We start from the raw sequence: 17785 nt of genomic DNA, 5'->3' as shown, positions 1-17785 counted from the left end.
TATTAATTGGCTAGATCAACAGTCCTGGACACCCAGCTATGTAGGGGCCAGGCTCTGAACCACCATCCACCATCGGTCCATACTGATGGGCAGCCAGCACCTAGCCAGGCATAACAACACGTGGGTCACGTCATGACACGAGTGTAATTCAGTTCATAAAAATGAAGGATTTCATTCCTGCAGCCTCACTTTGGGACCCCCGCTAATGCTGAGGCTTTGGTGGCATCTGCCTCTGTAGATGCCCGCTGAGAGCTGCTCAGCAAGCACAGCCTCAGCCAGCTAGTCAGGAATCAGGTAACGCACCTGGGTGCCAGTACAGCTCAGCACAGTGGACACAATGAAAAAAAAAAAAAAAAAAAAAAACCACAAAAAAAAACAAACTCGGATTGAAGACACCAGCCCTTGGTGTGTCCTGCCCTCCTCTTCCCCGCACGCTGGACGCATGTCCCATCCCCAGACCCAGCAGCACAAACCTGGCACCTCCCCATGCTGCATCCTTGTCCTGCCACGGGAGCAGGTGAAATAACAGAAGGGAGGAATTACTGTCCCCTTCGCTTTCACTGCCCCACAGGGATTAGCCTCTAAGTCAGCTCCTTGCCTCCTTAATGTATTTGCATCTGTTTATGGAGACTTAAGTTTTTAATTACCATCATCTTTGGGATTAAGGTGCAAATTCGACAGCCCACCGTGGATGCTGGAGATGGCAAAAGGAGAAAAAAGGACAGGAGAACAGGTAGAAACCACACAGAAAACTGCTGCTTGGAGATGTCTGGTTTCCAAGCCGGTTAATATCAGAGACTTTAGCCATATCCAGCTGAGAAACGAGGGACAACCCGTGGTGTAGGGTGAGAGCTGCTGTGCCCTAGGCCTCTGCACCAAGATGGCATGGGAGCAGCAGAGACAGCAGCCAGAGCAGGCATTTGCTGCCCAAGCATCTCTTTCACATCCTTTTGGGACAAAAGGTGGCGGGTGAGATTTTTCCTTCCCCTTGCCACCATGGAGCTAATGATGCTTGGTGGTGCCATGGCGCAGGGACCCTATTTCTGCAGCTCCTACCCCAGCCCCTGCTGCGATGCCAAACTTTGGGAGGGGGCTATGCAAGGGGGTGTCCACAGACCCCATCTATGGATGGCAGCTGTTAATTCCTCTGTGTTAATGAGGAATTGGACCTGGTGCAGAGCCGCAGAGCGGTTCGGAGCATTGCTGGGGACAGCACGGACCGGAGCCGGGCTGGAGGAGGAGGAGAGGCGGCAGCAGCACGGGTGAATTATCGGAGAGGCAGGCTTTAAAATATGCAGGGTGTGCGCGGGCTGGGGGATGGGAGGCGAGCTCCGCTCTGCATCACTGCTCTCAAAATTTCAGCCAGCAACAGAGACAAAAAAAAAAACCCGCAGGTGGATCGAATCCGAGAGGCGCATCGGGACCCGGGCACCCTGGCAGAAATCCCTGCCTGGAGGAAAGCTGCGCCTCAAAGCTCCTTGCAAAATGCCGAGGGCTGGTCCAGAAATGCTCCAGACATTTGTTCCTCTTCCAAAGGCCTGCGCTGAACGCTGCTGCTTCAGCAGAGCCGCCGTCAGGCTGCCTGACCAGCCTTTTTGCTGGGCTCCTGGGCAGGTCCTGGCACACAAAATGCGTCTCTTCAATCCCCATGCTGCTTTTAAAAAGAGCTATTAATCCCATGTTATGCAAACGCTGTTTACACTTTATTTACACTGGTTTTTTTTCCCCTCTGAGCCGGACCGCTGGCCGAATGCCATTTGTTCCACTTCTCCGACGCGATGCTGTTCGCTTCTGTTTCCTCCGTGACAATTTTTAATCCAGGGAAATGGAAAAAGCTCCGGCGTGGTCCCTCGCTAAGGGCCTTGAAATGCCCTCCGGAGGCTGTAGACGGCGGCCCCTCGTTGCTTTGGGTTTCTGGAGCCCCCCGTGTGCTGCGGCTGGGCACCAGGCACGGCCACGCTCATCCTTCAGGGTGCTGCGCCCGCACCTGGGAACTAAGCGGATGGGCCGTGAAAATAAGTGTTACGGGTCTTGCTGGGGAAATTTCGGTAGATGAATGCCACCTGCCAGGCTCTGGAAACGCTTGTGTTCAAATGCAATGCGCAGACGTGGTCTCAAGGTGAATTTCAGCTGGTCTTGGTGCAAAGGACACCACCCGAAGTGAGGCGGGAGCTGATCATTTTTCTCCTTTGAAACCGACTGGGATATTTCTTTGTTTGGTTTACATAAAGCACCAAGCCAGAGGGGGCATTTGTGACTGTTTACTTTTTCTCGCTCCGATTTAGCTTTTGGCTTTTTTTTGCAACCAAACACAGCCGTAACATTCAGTGTTTCTGTGCAGCTTTGCTCGAAGTGGCCACGGCCCTGAGAGACGCCTGTCCCTCAGCCCCTTCAGCAGCACCCCTCGCTATATAAGGAGGTGCTTGTTGGAACAGCTTGAATATAAGCAGACAGAAAAAAAAAAAAAAAGAAAAAAAAAAAAGAGAAAGGCAGGAAGGACAATTCTGCATTCAAATGCTCGAGCCCTGCAGGCTGACACACAGCGGATCGATTCCGAGCTCTCCTCTCGCTTCCCAACGCCGAGCATCCACTGCAGCGGGACGGCGGCGGGGCTGCATGCCCCCAGCAGAACTCAGCAGTAACCACAAAAAAAAGCACGTGGCTGGTCCAGCAAAGCCTCACAACAGCACAGCACACTTCTGGCTAGCTTTAAAATATTAAAATTAGCTGCATCGCTGCTGGATACGGTTGGGGATTCCCTTGCCAGGAGCAAGCACTGCAGCTGGAGGCAGAGCCCGCAGCCACCACCAGTCTCAGGGAGGCAAACCTCCTCCGGCACAGATCACCCACCAGGACAGACAGACAAGAGGATGTCTGAGGCCACTGCCGAGGCTGCAAAGAGGCCCAAGAGGTGTGAGGAGGTTGGTAAAACACCCGGGCACTGAACGTGCTCCGGAGCACGAAGGACGGGCTCCTGCAGAGAACATCTCGAGCCAGGTTTGAGCCTGCAATGCCGCTGGTCTGTGCGTGTGGCCCCGTGACAGTGCCCTCGCTTGTACACCTTTCAGCCAACAACTTATCCTTCTGATATGAAGACAGAGAATGCAAATGAAGGAATATTGCTTGTCTTGCAAGAATCTCCTCTTTGGGAGCCGTTGCACTATACCCAGGAACAGCAGGTGGTGAGCCAAGAACTTCAAAAATAACAAATGTCTGTGCTTACCCAAACCACCGACACGAAGATGCTGCAAAACTACCGGTGCCTCCTGCGTGCAAGGTCTGCGACAGATGTCGCTCCGAGGAAATCCAGCTAGCAGTGGGTAACTTATGGGATAACGGGATTGCGCGGCGCTCCTGAGAAATTTGAGCGAGAGAAATGAGGGAAGACGGAGCGAGCGCAGATGGACCGACTGTCTTATCCCTTAAGTGGTACTATGGCCACTGCACGCCAATTTGGTCTTATAAGGGAGAGGATTACACCCGTGCTTCCATCCCCAGCTCGTTCCTTGGGGATTCCTGTTCCCTGGTGTACCTGACACGAGGTTTTTGGAAGTACTGATGGGGAGGCAGCGGCACGGTGACGTCTGCGCCGAGCCCCACAGCCGTGTACACCGCCAAACACGGCTTCCTCTGCCACGTGGTGATGTGCCACTGGCTGACTGCACTGTTTTCATACATATAGACATTTTTAAAATAGCTTTATATATACAGGGATCTTCCACACCCACCTTGTCTCTTCTCCCAGCTGCCTCCAAAAACCCCTGCCCATGGGAGGGAGGCACGGACACCGCCTGGGGGTAACCCCCTACACCTGCACCTTTCATTTAGCAGGGAAAACAAAGCCAGGCGTGGCTCCACGTTGGGTCTTTCTTCTGCACAGAGGAGCAATAAATCCACACCAGTGTGCAGACAGGGCAGCCGGTCCCTTCTCTCACGGCTGAGCACTTCGGTTAGGAGATGCCTCTGCTTAGCCAAGAGCTTTGGTCCGCGGCGATGAACCCGGGGCTGGGCAGACGACAGCAGAAAACACTAATAGGAAGCTTCCCCTTCTGACAGATAGCACATGAACTTTTTTAAGGTATTCTTTTCCTCCCGACACCTTTTTTTTCTGATCATTTGTGGGATGTTAACGGGCGCGTGCTCGTCCCCATTCGCAGGCTCCAAACGTTGGCAGGGATCGCAGCAGATAAGAGCGATGAGGTGATAAGGGTGTTTAACAGCGCGGGGCTTGGGCAGCATGGATGGGCCAGCGAAGATAAATATTTACACTACGTCTTTAGAAGGTGAGTGAATAAAAAGGGCTGGGATAATACAGACTCTGAACTGCTGCTTAGGAGCTGTGAATATAAATCTCCGCAGCCACACGACACAGATTCACTCAAGCCAGGGAGATGAAAAATCGCAAGAAAATACTTCCCTCCACTTTTAAAAACGGTTTTATTTCTCATTTATTTCCACTTTAGACTTCAACTTCCCAACAATTTACTTTAACCTCATCATCTTCCTTTTCTCTCTGAGATTTTAGCCCCAGGATGACTGCGGGTGAGACTACAGCCAGAATTTATATGCTAATGCCCACCAGCACGCGAAACCAAGCGACGTGGGCTGGTAGAAGCTGCCCGAACTCCACCAGGCAACTCAGTGGATGGCCCAGCACAGCCTGTATTTTCATTTTTATGCTTATTTTGCACACAGCAGCCTGGGTTTGGACTCGTACCATTAACACCTGCAGAATGAACGCTTGCCCCGTCGGGGCAATAGCTGAGTGAATTGCTGTGTGTGTGAACGCTGGCATAAAGAGCGGTGTCGTTTGGAACTGGATGCCTGAGCCCTACAGCAGCACCAGCGACTGCCCAAGTGTAGGAACAAGGCCACCTAACAGCTTCGCGCGAGAGCGTCCAGCAGCCCCAACTGCTCTCACCCTAGGAAAATGAAGCAGACCTTGCTGTTTTCTTCCATTTCTCAGCTTTCGATTTTGAGAAAGCAAACCACATTTGTGACCACTTCACCTGCTGTTTTAGAGTGAGCATCCCGTGCACGGATGGTTGCTGGTCTGGTGTTTGGGAAGCACTGGCAACGTCACCGCTGTTCAGGGCAGGCTGCTGCACGGCATCACGACGTGCCCCCAGGACTGGCTGGAAAGGCCCCAAGGACCAAGGACACATGGCAACTTCCAGCAGAAGCAAAACCCAAATCCAGGCACCGGCCACACGCAGCTGTTATTTGGGGTCTGCAACAACCCAAGCTAACCCATGCGGGGCTTGGATATCCCGTAATGAGATCCCCAGTTAAATCTTGCAGGCAGGTAGGGTTGGCAGGTGCCCCTTGCTCCTGGTGCTGAGCTGTCCTTCTCCAGGAGCTCTTTCTCCTTCCCCTTTATATCCTTTCAAGGCAGATACCCACCAGGCTGGAAGGTGCTAGACAGATCTTTATCATCACCTCTTGAGCCCTTCTCCAGAGCCTATCACCAGGCTATCACTGGGGCTATCTCCTAAGTGCCTCCCGGATAAATTAGATCTGCATAGAGAAGCAATTATTACATTTCTAATGGCACGGCCCCTTACAGCACAATCTGCTACTGAAAGGCAAAGAAAATTGCATTAGCTTTTGTTTGATTCACCGTTATGATGGAGGGAAGAGGCATGCAGCAGCCCTTTAAAGCCGAGCCGGGGAGCTGGGGATCCTTCAGTCTGGGGACCTCCCTACCCGTGCCCGTGGCTTGAGGATACGCTCCTGGTTCATTTAGGTGCTCTGATTTGAAGGCAATCAAACCTACTGCTACAGGCAGATCTAAGAAAGCTCAGAGGGCATCTGATGCCTAGGAACTCGCTCCCCCTCGAAGCCTGCATCCGCTACAGCCCCGAACCCTGTTGGCCCAGGAGCTCAGAGGGCCAGCGTTACGCTAACCCCCCACCACCCTAGTTTCCGACTCGTGCTGCAGCTCAGTTTCCACGTGCGATTTCAGTGGGCTTTATCACATCCCCTGCCATCAGCACCCAGCGCTCGCACCTCGATATCCCCCCGCAGCGTGGCTGTTTCACCGCAGGATGACCGGATTGCTGTGCCGGGGGGTTGTGTTTGTAGTGCCCCAAGGAATATTCGGTACTCTCGGTTACCTCCAGCATCAGGCACCTTCCTGGTCATCCCAGAGGTGTGTTAGTGTAACACAAAACCTGGAAAATCTGGGTTTGCTGTCCCACTGCAAGGACGGGGATGCAAACCTTGGAAGGAGCCGTGCCTCGAGCTGCAACAGGCAGTGCTGCAGCTGAGCCAGCCGTATCACACTGCCTAGGTATGAGCACGGGCTGCGAACAGGACAGCCGAAAGCTGCTCCCTTTCTCTCCTTTGTAGCCCTGCATTATGTGATGCTCAAATATCTCTTCTCCCGGCGCTTCCCTGCCCCCCCGTGCAAAAGTTCGTCGCTCCCCATTCTGCTCTTGTGCTGCTTTATCACTTTAGCAGATACCTGGTTATTTAAGGGGCAGGATAAATGGGCTGAGACAGCTTTCCCATCCCCAACTCACTAGGGAACGCTTGGAAATTCCACCTGACACCGGGACCGCGCTCTGCTCTTAAACAATCTCCCGTCTGATCCGATTGTTCCCCAGTGGGGAGGCAGGCTGCGGCTCGCTCAAGAGTCATTGATTGGATTAACAGCCTAATTCCCAACAGATGAATAGAATACTGATGTCTTGTCAGCCCACATCATAGAAGGAAAACACAATCTGCTTCTACAGCCCCGAAATTTAACCCTTTGCTTCCCCCCCACCCTGCCGCAGGGCACGGGGCTGAGCACAAGGGTCCGGTGCTCCCAGCTGAAGCCCCTGCCCGTGCGGGTCCCCAAATCCCCAAAGATAAATTAATCTTTGGGGCAGCTCGAAGGAAAACTGAAGGCTTCCTGAGCTTGCCACTTAGCTGCTCCTGGCAGGCAGCGGGGCAGAGCAGGGAGCCGGGCGCATCTCCCCTCCTAACAGGGACGTTAATGTTTTCTTAGCTCATGGAAAGGCCATGATAAGAAATTAATTGCTACTGGTCAGATGGGCACTACCGGAGCAGTGGGACCGCGTGCATGTTGAAGAGTTCTCCCTGAAAAAAAAAATATTTATGGGCTCCTTGGCTCTATCGGCATTTATTTCCTTGCTCGAGGTGCAAGGATAAATAAAATCATCTCATTTTAGGAAATGTCCTCACAGTGACCTATTTTTTTCTCAGATCATCGGGGTCCGTAATGCTCTGGCGTCTGTTTCTTTCTCACAGCCACCTTTTATGTCTGTACTTAGGAAACAAGCAGACACATTTCAATACCATCATATTTCAGCAGCAATCCCAGCACGCACAGAAACAGGGCTATCGCCCACAGGCCGGGACTGTGACCCGTATTAAGGGTTGTGCAGCATCTCTGCCCCAACGTCCCCGGGGGAACGGCTTGCCACCACCGTGCAGGGACCGTGCCACCACCGTGCCTCACCCGAGGTTAGCCGGGGTGCTCCGTGAGACGGAAATATTTGGATTTTACAGCTCACGCGCAGAGTGGAAACCTTGCCTCCATCTCTCCTTAACTCTAAAAAAAACGAATAAGCCCAGCACTAACAGGGCAAATAGGAGAGAAAGCATCAAAGGATGGAGGCGCACGCCCTTTGGTTTTCTCCTTTGAGCACTACCTGGGCGATTTTCCAGGCTTTGTCATTTGACAACACCACTATAAAAGACCGAAGGAACAAAGCAGGACTCCCTTTCCTTCCCTCTCCTGCTTGCCAGTGCAGCGAGCCTACCTCCACAGGCAGCAGCGTGCGTTAAGGGCAGGGCTGCCCTAAGTGAAACAATTAGCGAGGGCTCACAAACAGCTCGATGAATGCAGCGTTATTTTAACGCCACCCTCATGATTAGCTCCTTTTACAGTCGGAAAGCAGAATGTTTCAGCTCCTCTTGGATGTCGCTTGTTCCAGCGAGGCAGTAAATAAATAAGTAAGCGGCAGGCCCCCCGCCCAGCCCTGCCCTGTAATAGGGCCGCGCTGCGTGTTCCCGAATCCAGGTTACGGATGGGGACTGGGGCAGTTGTGCCCTGGAACCAGCAGACTGCGGGTTTTATAAATACATACAGAAATAATTAAAATCTAAGGGGTTTAGAAGGGTTAATCTCCTTTAAATAATCTCCGCCACAAAGCCTGTAAAGTCACCGCTGGCGCCGTGCCCGCGTGGGACCGGCTGTCGGCTATCGGGGCAGCACGTGTGGCCGGGAGCGGGGAGCTTAGCGGGCAGCAGGCACCGTCCTGACCACGGCTCCCCCGTCCTGCAGCAAGGCTGGCGATGCCGTGAGCAGGGTGAGATCCAGCACCGAGCTGCGAGTCCCCCAGCACCAGCTCTGCCCCGTGAGAGAGAAGGATGCTCCACGGGGATGCCAGAATTAGTGGGGTGGGCGCAAGCTGAGGGCGTTGCTGCTGCTGCTCTGTTCACCTGAGCTCTTTCCAACTTTGAGGCTTGTGTTTAAAAGAGTTCAGAGGGGCTCAGGACTTTGTAAATCACCGCTTTTCCTAGGAAGGACTGAACCCACAGCCGTGGGTGGCCACGGAGGTGTTGCACCTTTAACTGGCAACTTTAATGGCACGGGAGCTGCCACCCTGCAGCTCTTGATGTCCTCTCTGCTTAAAGTGTCATTTTCAAAGCCAACAGCTGAGTGGCCATTAGAGATAAAGAAACAAAAGAAAAGCAGAGAAGCCATCCCTGCGTGGGCCAGAGCAGCACCAAGCACAGGAGTTTGCTCGGCGCAGGTGTCTGCGCAGATACGTCGGGTCTGCCCAGCTCAGACAAAGGCCGGGTGAGAAAGGCAGGGTGAAGCTGAGACACTGCAGGCATGCAGGAGTGCAAGCGTGCCTGCGGGGCTGGGAGGGAGGTTTCAGCCTCCCGAACCCAGTCCCCACGACCGCAGGCACATCTGCAATCATACTGCACAGGAGGAGATGCAAAACGCATCCCTGCATCCCTGCACCACAGCCAGGAGCAGTGCTGGGCACGGACCAGGAGGAACAAGCGTGGGGAGATGTGCACCAGGAGTTTTTTTAAACTGGTGAGGATAAAGAATCTGGAGACTCTGTTTTGGTCTCATAAACCTTCTTCACCCTGGTGTGCAAAATCAAAACTTTCTGCGTTCGGATGGCCCGAACCATGGGTTCGGTGTTATAAAAACCCACTAAATTATGCCTGGATTTTTACTAAATTATGCCCTGGGGAAGGCTGGGGTAGGTGGGCAGCCGAATTACAGAAGCCCACTGCCCTCAGCCCAACAGGCTGGTTTTTTGTTGCTCCTTCAGAGCAAACGTGGTACCAGGGACCTGGCCCAGACACCCCAAAGCACCTCAGGTCAGTGCCGTGCCCCGCAGCCTCCAGACAAGCCCTTCCTCCCGAGCACGCCTGCTCCTTAAGCCCGATGGCTGCTCTCTGTGGCTAATCTGGAATTAGAGAGGGCGTTCGCGCACTCGAAGCCGTCTGCCAGAGGGGGAAGGCATCAGAGCCTGGATCCTGCCCCAAGTGGACCACTGCCAGGGGAAGCTGCGGCCGGAGTCGACGTAAGAGGCTCCTGCCTCTTCACCTCCACGGGCTGTGACATCTAAAGGCCTTTTCGCAGCCTCTGTGAGTTGTGTCAGTAGCTAATTCACCATTTCTTTAAATTTTATAAGGCCCTTAGTGCACGAAGCTGCTCTTTCGTTTTATCATCCACCACCCGGCACAGCTCCGCGCTGTACTCCGAGAACTCCCCTCTCGGTTTACGATCTTTGGGACCATTTCCTGATGGAAGAGAGGAGAAATAGCGAGGATAAAGGTTTATTAGTGCTGCTCATCCGCAGACGGTCGGCTTTCCAACCAGCTTTTAATCGAGTGCCAATATGGAAGGAAAAAAAAAAAGATAGGAAAAACATCTGGGGAAAAGTGCCTCGGGTCATCACACTGTCAGTAACTGGGATTTCTCAGAGGAACCACAGTGCCACTAAAATATAGCCAGACTGAATACACGCAGTTTGGTTTGTCATCACTTACTTAGCGAGATGCAGAACCGCTCTTCGCTGTAAAGGGCTCTTTCAGAGCGTGATAGCAGCTCTCCTAATGCAATTCAGCAGGATCAGGAGGCACGCAGGGAAAACCGCGGCCGGCTTTCTGACAGACAGATTTATGGCCGGGGATGCCCTGCTTTTTGAAGGCGATACCCCAGCCGTGGCAGGGATAACGGGCTCGCCGCTCACGGGGCGTGTGAGCACGGCAGGAGGTCAAGGTCCCCCAGCGCCGCCCGGCCTGAGCCGAAGGCTGGGGCTGAGCTCAGCGGCCCCGTCCCGTTTGCTGCTGAAAAAGCCCCGGGAGCCTGTTGGGACCCCGACATCTGTCCCAGTGTGCAGAGCTGGGACCAGCCCAGAGCACGGGGCGGGCTGCTGGGGGAGCAGATGGCACCCACCCGTGGTGGCCACTGAGCCGGGGCAGAACTGAAGCGGTGACCCCGAGGTGAAAGGCGCCGTACCTCCCGTTATCCATCCCCAGAGCCCCCTCCCACCTAAGTGTTGCCACATTAATCTTTCTGAGCTGCAAATAGAGCGCTCCACGGGGGGAACCTGTAGTTCTTTTGAGCCCAAACACCGCGTAAAAACGCAAAGGGCCCGCTCAGATTTCATTCTTTCATCAGAAACGTTACCGGTTAACGTCATTTTTCTTTTCTCCCCTCCTGAGAGCAAAAGCACCACACTCGAGGAGCGTGTCACCATGCATCCGTTCCCTGCAGAGCAGCGTGGACGGCTGCGGTCAGTAATGAAGTGGTGGCCGTGCCCCCTCCCGCGCTGCTTTCCCCACCCACGGGGCCGCTGCCCTCCTAAACTGGTTAAGGGCAGAGGAGTGGATCGAGGAGTGCTGCCCGCGTGCCCTGATGAATCGCGCCGGGTGGGATGGATACCTCCGCATCAGGACACTTTTCAGAGCCATCAGGCAGAGGGGTCAGTCTGTTGTGTGTGTTTTTTTTTTTAAAACCGCACGAGCTAATGCTTTAAGAGTGTCTTGATGGAATCAGGGAAATTGGATTGTCCCCCCATTTGCTGGCCTAAAACAAGCCTTTTTTTATTTATCCCATTAGAGGAACACAAGAGAAACCTTTTAAATGTCACTAAAATTTCCCCTGCATTGCAAAACCCAGTCGAAAGGGTTTTAATTTTCCCCGAGACCTCTTAAGTAACGCAGTGTGTCAAGGTTTAATACATCGCGTGCAGGGGATTGTCTGCAGCCCGCGCTGCTTCCCCAGGGCGGGTCTGTGGGGCCGGTCCTGTTCGCTGGACCCAGCCCCGGGCTGTGCTGAGCTCCTCACCCCGCCACGGTTTAGGTCAGTTCTGGCGATGAAGGTGTGACAAAGAGCCCAGGTGGACCTTCCCCCAGGTCGGTGGGGGGTTCCCAAAAACGCAGCAGTGCCGATCTCTCCCCGGTAATTTCCATCTGGGAGTTTGGGCGCTCTTGGTTTTGTGAGCGCCTGTAATTTATTGGCTTCACTTATTTATTTATGAGGACTAAAGAGACTTGGCAAGAGGCACTTATGCACGCTGACACAAGGCTCCAAATTCCCCTGGAGTATTTAATATGACAGACATCAGCTTAATACGAGGGATGGAGCCCAGAACTGACAACCAGAGGCACACAAAGCATTTGCCTGTGCGGTGCGAGAGAATCGCTGAGCGGGGCTGGAGGAGGCTCCAGCAGCCCCGGAGCCTGGCACTGGGACCAGTGCCACTTGTGCTGCTCCCAGGGGACCGCAGCCACCTCTGACCAGAAAAACCGTGGGTACTGCTGCTGAAGTGTGACGTGGTTTGCGTGGCTTTGGGACCACTCCGCAGTGTGCTAGCGAGGCTGCATCTGTGGGATGAAGGAACCCACGTCAAAGCATCAGAGCCGGGACTTGAGGCAGCCTCTGGGCTACAGGGGACCAAGGGACCAGCAGCTGTCACCTGGGCCTGCTGGCCACCTAATTCCTTCCTGCCCCCAGTTTTGGAGGCAGGGGAGGAACTGGAGGGTGATGGGCATCCTGCTGGGGCCACGTCAGCCTCACCCTCCGGTCCCCAAACTCACCCATGAGCAGGCAGAGCCAGGGGGAGTGAGGAAGAGGAGGCAGCCCCTTGACAAGTAACAATAACACACCCCTGAGACTGACGCCCTGCCACCTGCTCTTCCCTTTAGGGCTGCATCATCTGCTTTACTCTGTCAAAATTCTGCACAAAAATTGGAAAAGGATGGGGGGGGAGGGGGGGGAGGGTGAGATCCGAAGGGCTGCTTACCGGAGCAAGGGCTGCGCTAAAAGGATCAGGAGGTGCTGGGCCGAGGGGGTGGGGGAAATGGGATAAAGCAGTGGGTCTAATCAAATCAGCTGAAAAAGCTGCAGCCCTCCCGGGTTAACCTTGCCAATCAGCACAGGAGCAGGAGCATGTCTGCGCACATTAACGCGGGAGCACGTCCTTGAACCCGCTGCCGGCTCTGTCCTCCCCCAGTGGGGCTGTGTGCCCAGCACCCGGAGCCCAGCCCGGGCTCAGCACCCTCCTCAGCACCCTCTTCCCCGCGGTTAGATGTGAGCTGGAGGGGTTAAGCCGGCAAGAGTTCATTTAAAAACCCCGCAAGGAGACAAAAGGAGAAAGCCTCCCACTGACAGCCGCTGCTGCGTGGGGCCTGGCAGCTGGGAGATGCATTACTAACCTCTGCTAATGATGGAGGGCACAGAAGTCACTTTAAAATAAATATTCACTTGGAATTACACGGGTAAACTAAAGGGATTATCCTGCTGCCTTAACAGGTCCATAAACCAAATGTGAAGTGGTCTGAAAGGAGCGTTTGTGTTCATTTTGACCCAAATCAACCCTCCCGTTAACAGCCGCGGAATGCCAGATTTTGGAAACCGTGTGCCTGCTTTCAGATCGCGTTTTTCTGAGTTCCCCCAGATTCTCGGTTTTCTGAAAGAAAACCAGGACTGAGCTGCTGGGAACCACAAGCCTGCGAGGGAAAGGGAAAGGCTCTGCCATGACCGGTGGCTGAGCCCCAACGTCTCCGTGCCTCAGTTTCCCCACCTGTAAAACGGATCAACGCCCCGCACGTGTTCAGTGTTTGATCTGTGGGTGTCTCCAGCTGCCAGGCGTGGGGAAAAGCATGCCCTGCGATCCCACAGCACATTTGTCCAGGCATTTCCAGGGCTGTACATTGCCAGCAGGCCTCCAAACGTGCCACGTGCCTTCCAGCTAGGCACGCATCCCTGTGCCTGAAGCTACAGGAGGGGAATTAGCGCGGGGCACGGCTGCAGTGGCTCCGCAGCGAGGACTGGAGCGGGTCAGGATGGCAGGACTGAAGGCATATGCCTCGACAGCAGGGGTTGAATTAGGAGCTGGGAGGAGCTGTGTGCGGCAGCCTGTCGCTCCTGAGACACCTGCATGGGGTCTGGGGGTGGCAATGGTACTGTAAAACCTGCAGCTTTACATGCCTGGGTTATACCGAATCGCAAAGACACCGTTTCAGAACCAAAGAGGAAATATTACTGCAGAGGAATGACCAGAAGTGCACAGGTGAGGGTAGCGGGATGCCCTGGGCTCTGCAGACAACACAGAAGGTGCATCTCCAGCCTGGATGCGATGTGCTGGACGTCTGCCCACTCTGCAGATATCTGCACGTTTTTAGTCTGGAGCCCTCGGCCTGTATACCTGAATCAGCCGGTACACGTACTCCTAAAGACAGCTACTTCTCCAAAACACTCTGAATTAAGCTAAGAACACCACAGGACTTTGGGAAGGGAAGGAACAAGCTCCTTTTAAACCCCACCGCTCCCGCACAGCCAGGAGCAGGAAGCGAGGGCCCTCGCGGAGCAGGTGAGGAAGGTGAGAGAAGATCAGGCTGTTGAAGTACAAGAAGCCTGCTACAGCAAGGGTCCTGAGCAAGCCCAGCCCCTGGAGCCCTCTGGGGGCTCCTGCATAACTTGGGGAACAGGAGAACCAAGCACAGTGGGACGCTGGCAGACAAAACACGGTCCAGTAAAAAAAAAAAATAAATCACTATTTATAAAACTTGCTTTTGTTGGTGGGAAGAAGAAAAAGGTTTGCAACCTTTATGTTGTTTAAAGACTCCTTCAAGATGCTCAGGAGGTTTTTTTCGTTTATTTTTTAGATTAGAAATAACCATGAAAGTTTAACTGAGCAAAGCCTGATTTCACACCAGAAATTATTATTCCAATTCTTTGGAAGCCTTGGCAATAGCAGCAGAAGCGCTGCCTGCCACCCACTGAAGGCAGCAAAGGCAGAGTGCTTTAACAAGTTCATTTTAGACTCAAATGCCTGGCAAATATTAACAGCAAATAAAGGCACAGTTTTATATACACCCTCAGATGAAAAATCATTCCCCTAAATCAGATTTCTCCCCTCTGAAATACACACTTTTATGAACGTCTACACCAACACTAGGAAAAAAAATTAACAGATAAGAAGTAGGACTCCTGTTTTTAAAAGGATGAATCTTCCCCTCCCTTTTTAAATGAGGTTTTCAAGTTTTCTTTGGATATCGTAAAAGAAAGATAAGGAATGTAAATCCTCACTGACTTCCACCCACTAACAGCGACCTGAAACAATCCCCTGCAGCCTAACAGCACAGCACAAGCCTAGGAACATCACTTCAGCCTGCTCTAACCCCAAGCCCCCAGGCTGTACAACAGACACGGCTGCTATTTTCACCCCCTACCCCAGCCAGCAAGGTGTGATGTCAGCCACGGGCAGGGGAACTCACCCTGTGGACACTGACCCCAAAGGATAGGCTGGCAACGTGAGTAGGTTCTCAGCTGATGGATAATTCACAGCAGCAAAGGTGCTTACCCTCACTAACAGGGCCTGAAGCCTTGCAGAGGGCTGAAGCCCCTTCATTGCAGGATTTAAACTGGCAGCAATCACATCCCCATGTATATTAAGAGGGAACACCTGTGGGACTCCCTTCTTGTTGTTTGCTTTGCGTGGCACTAGGGAGGTGTGTGTGAAAAGCGAGGCTGCAGGGCGCAGCCAGGGCTGCTGAGCCCCTTTTCTCAAAGCATGCAGGCTGTGTTCAGCGGGGGTATGCAAATACCAGCTGCTTCCAGCAAAGCTCCTCCAGAAAACTGTCAATCCACCCAGGATAACTCACTCTGCCTGCCGGTCACGCCACACAGGCTCCCAGCACCTGGAGCAGAATGGAAATGGCAACTGGAGAGCTTCAGGTTGCACCAAACGAGCAGCCCTGCTTGGTGAGAGCTGGTGTGCAAGGCACCTTGGTGGCTGCACCAGAGTCTGGTGCCTGCTGAAGGCTGCATTTGGATGTGCAAACATTGCTGATTGCTGATTTCTTTGGTCTGATGTGGGCAGCAAGGTAAGGAATTGCCACGCCACACCTGGGGGCAAGGGGCTTTTGCTCAGGACACCCAGATGTGGAAGAGACTTGCTATGGAGAATGGGTGGCTGTGGACTTGGATCATCCCTCTCCTTCAGGAAATCTTTCCCGTTGTTGAAGTTTGAAACCCTCCTCTTACTATCCTGCAAAACGTGCTCCACATCACCTTGACCCTGTGAAGGGAGAAGTCCCCAGGTCCCTGTGATTTTATGCAGTGGTAGCTGTCAGCAGAGCAACTGTGCACCAGCATAAAATTCCAAGATAGACAGCTTCACTTGGTGGCTTTTCCCACCTTGAGTGCTCAGGAGACAATACCCTTCTCAGAGAAGAGGCACCGTACTCCAGAGCGATGGTACATATTAATTTCTAAAAGAGGATTTTAATCATGCAACGTCCTCTGCAGTCGCACAGAATTTAATCTCATTGCTGACAGTGGGTGATGGGGGAGCATGTTAAGTGGAAAAGTTGTATTCAAGACCTCCTGGCAGATCTGTGCTACAGGCAATCCCCTGGGAGGACGAACACAACCCGAAGTGGTCTCTCCCAGCCGACCACCCCTGGCCAAGAGCCCCTGATGCTCTCCAGGCACTCTCACAGCAGAAATGCAGGCGTGTTCCCAAACTTCTGCGCAAGGTTCAAGCACACGTAATAATACAGTTAGCATTTATCGAGGCTTACTTTACAAATATTGATTTATTAATCTAGGCAAGACCCAGGGATATATGCACATAATACTCCCATGTTACAGTTACAGAAACCGAGACACACACAGAAAAAAAAACCCGACTGTCTGATTTACTCAAGGTCAAACAAGGAGCACAGCCCACAGCTAGGATTAGTTTCAGGATGCTGAGCTCCCCACGCTCTGACCAGTAGGACATGCTGTCCTTTTCCACCCTAGGTCTTCCCTCCTCTAATAAGATCTGCCCACACGTAAGCCTACATTAGTGAGAATCTTGCCTTCATTCAGTAATCTGGGAAGACAAAACAATCAAGAGCCCAAACCTGAAAAGCACAAGGTGTGAACTGAAACTGTCCCAGCTGCCAGCTAGAGCCCCCACAAGTGGGTTAGCATCCTTGTGCACGCCTCCTGTGTCATCTTCAGTCTTGTCCCACTTTTACCGAGCAGCTTTACAGGTTTTGTCCAGTTAAACAAGTAAGCCTTAAAGACAAGAAGGAATTTAAATAATGTGTTCTACCAGTTTTAATGGGGCTTTAGAGTTTATATGAAAAGTTGTACTTGGAATCATGAAAAAATTCTTTTTTAGAAGCTCCTACAAAATAAAACTAATGTTTTTTAGTGCTTGAAAGGCATAAAATTATTATTATCCTGCTAAAATAAAAATACTTCAATAATATATTTGAAATTAGGTTATCCTCAGCGATGGCTCAAGCAGAATACAATCCCATAAAATCACTGCAGTTAATGAAAAAGAACGTATGTTTTCAAGCAGTGTGCATCTGATGCCTGCCATCTAGAGAAAATCACCAGGTAAGTCCCATGATAAACTCCTGTAACAACTCTTTTGAGGCATTAGACTAGCTTCGGACTATTTCTGCATAAAAATGAAGTAGGAGGCAATGGACCTGCTAGGTCTTAAGAATGCTTAAGAGCAGAACTGAAACCTATGAGTAGTCCTCATCTTCAGTCACTCCTTCATTTTGCTCCTAAAACCCTTGATTTTGTTAACAAAACCTGGGCCGGAAGGTTTACTACCAGAATGTGTCAGAAATCATCGCCTTTCATGAGTGCGTTATTCACAAACACAAATAAAATTCTGTTTATTTCCCCCCTTCCAAAACCAAGCCCCATCCCCATACTTACGGTGAGATTTCAATTGATTTTTAAGGACCATTTGCAAAGTTCCTTGTAAGGCTTTTAAATGAAACTCTTATTTCCATTCATACGCACTTAGGCACGAGTGAAAACAAAACAACTGGCAGTCCAGTAAAATAAACGTTTCAGTTGTTGTTTTCAAGTCTAATTCAAATGTAAAAATTAAGAGTGTGAATGAAGTAGGTTAAACTACGCTTAGTTCAATTAAATAAACATGCACAGATATTGTGCATCTGGTTAGCAAGAGAACTGAACTTATTATTATAAAGGTTACATCTAGTTGCAAATGAACATATTTAATGGTTGCTAACAAATGGGAAACAACCCTTCCTTGGAAAAATAACTGAGAAGTGGATTTAAATTGATTATTAAATTAATGAAATCAATCGAACCCGTCGGCATCTCCCACCAGAGTCCCTTTTAGACGCACAGCCGGTGCCAGCGTGGTTTGCCCACGCGAGCGAATCCAAATTTGCTGCGGCATCCAAGCGGCAGCACAGCACCTCCCGAATCCATCCCTCCCGAATCCATCCCTCCCGAATCCATCCC

At 52.1% G+C, this 17785-nt stretch overlaps 1 protein-coding gene across 1 annotated transcript in view; it reads right to left on the bottom strand.

Annotated features, from left to right (window-relative positions):
• Positions 1-17785, bottom strand: part of ACBD6 (acyl-CoA binding domain containing 6) — a 74277-nt gene that overhangs the window by 3490 nt on the left and 53002 nt on the right. The window lies entirely within an intron of this gene.

This window comes from Oxyura jamaicensis, chromosome 8, assembly GCF_011077185.1.
Source record: "Oxyura jamaicensis isolate SHBP4307 breed ruddy duck chromosome 8, BPBGC_Ojam_1.0, whole genome shotgun sequence".
Lineage (NCBI taxonomy): Eukaryota > Metazoa > Chordata > Aves > Anseriformes > Anatidae > Oxyura > Oxyura jamaicensis.
The sequence above is the reverse complement of the archived record's forward strand: the minus strand, read 5'-3'. Positions and strand labels throughout refer to the sequence as shown.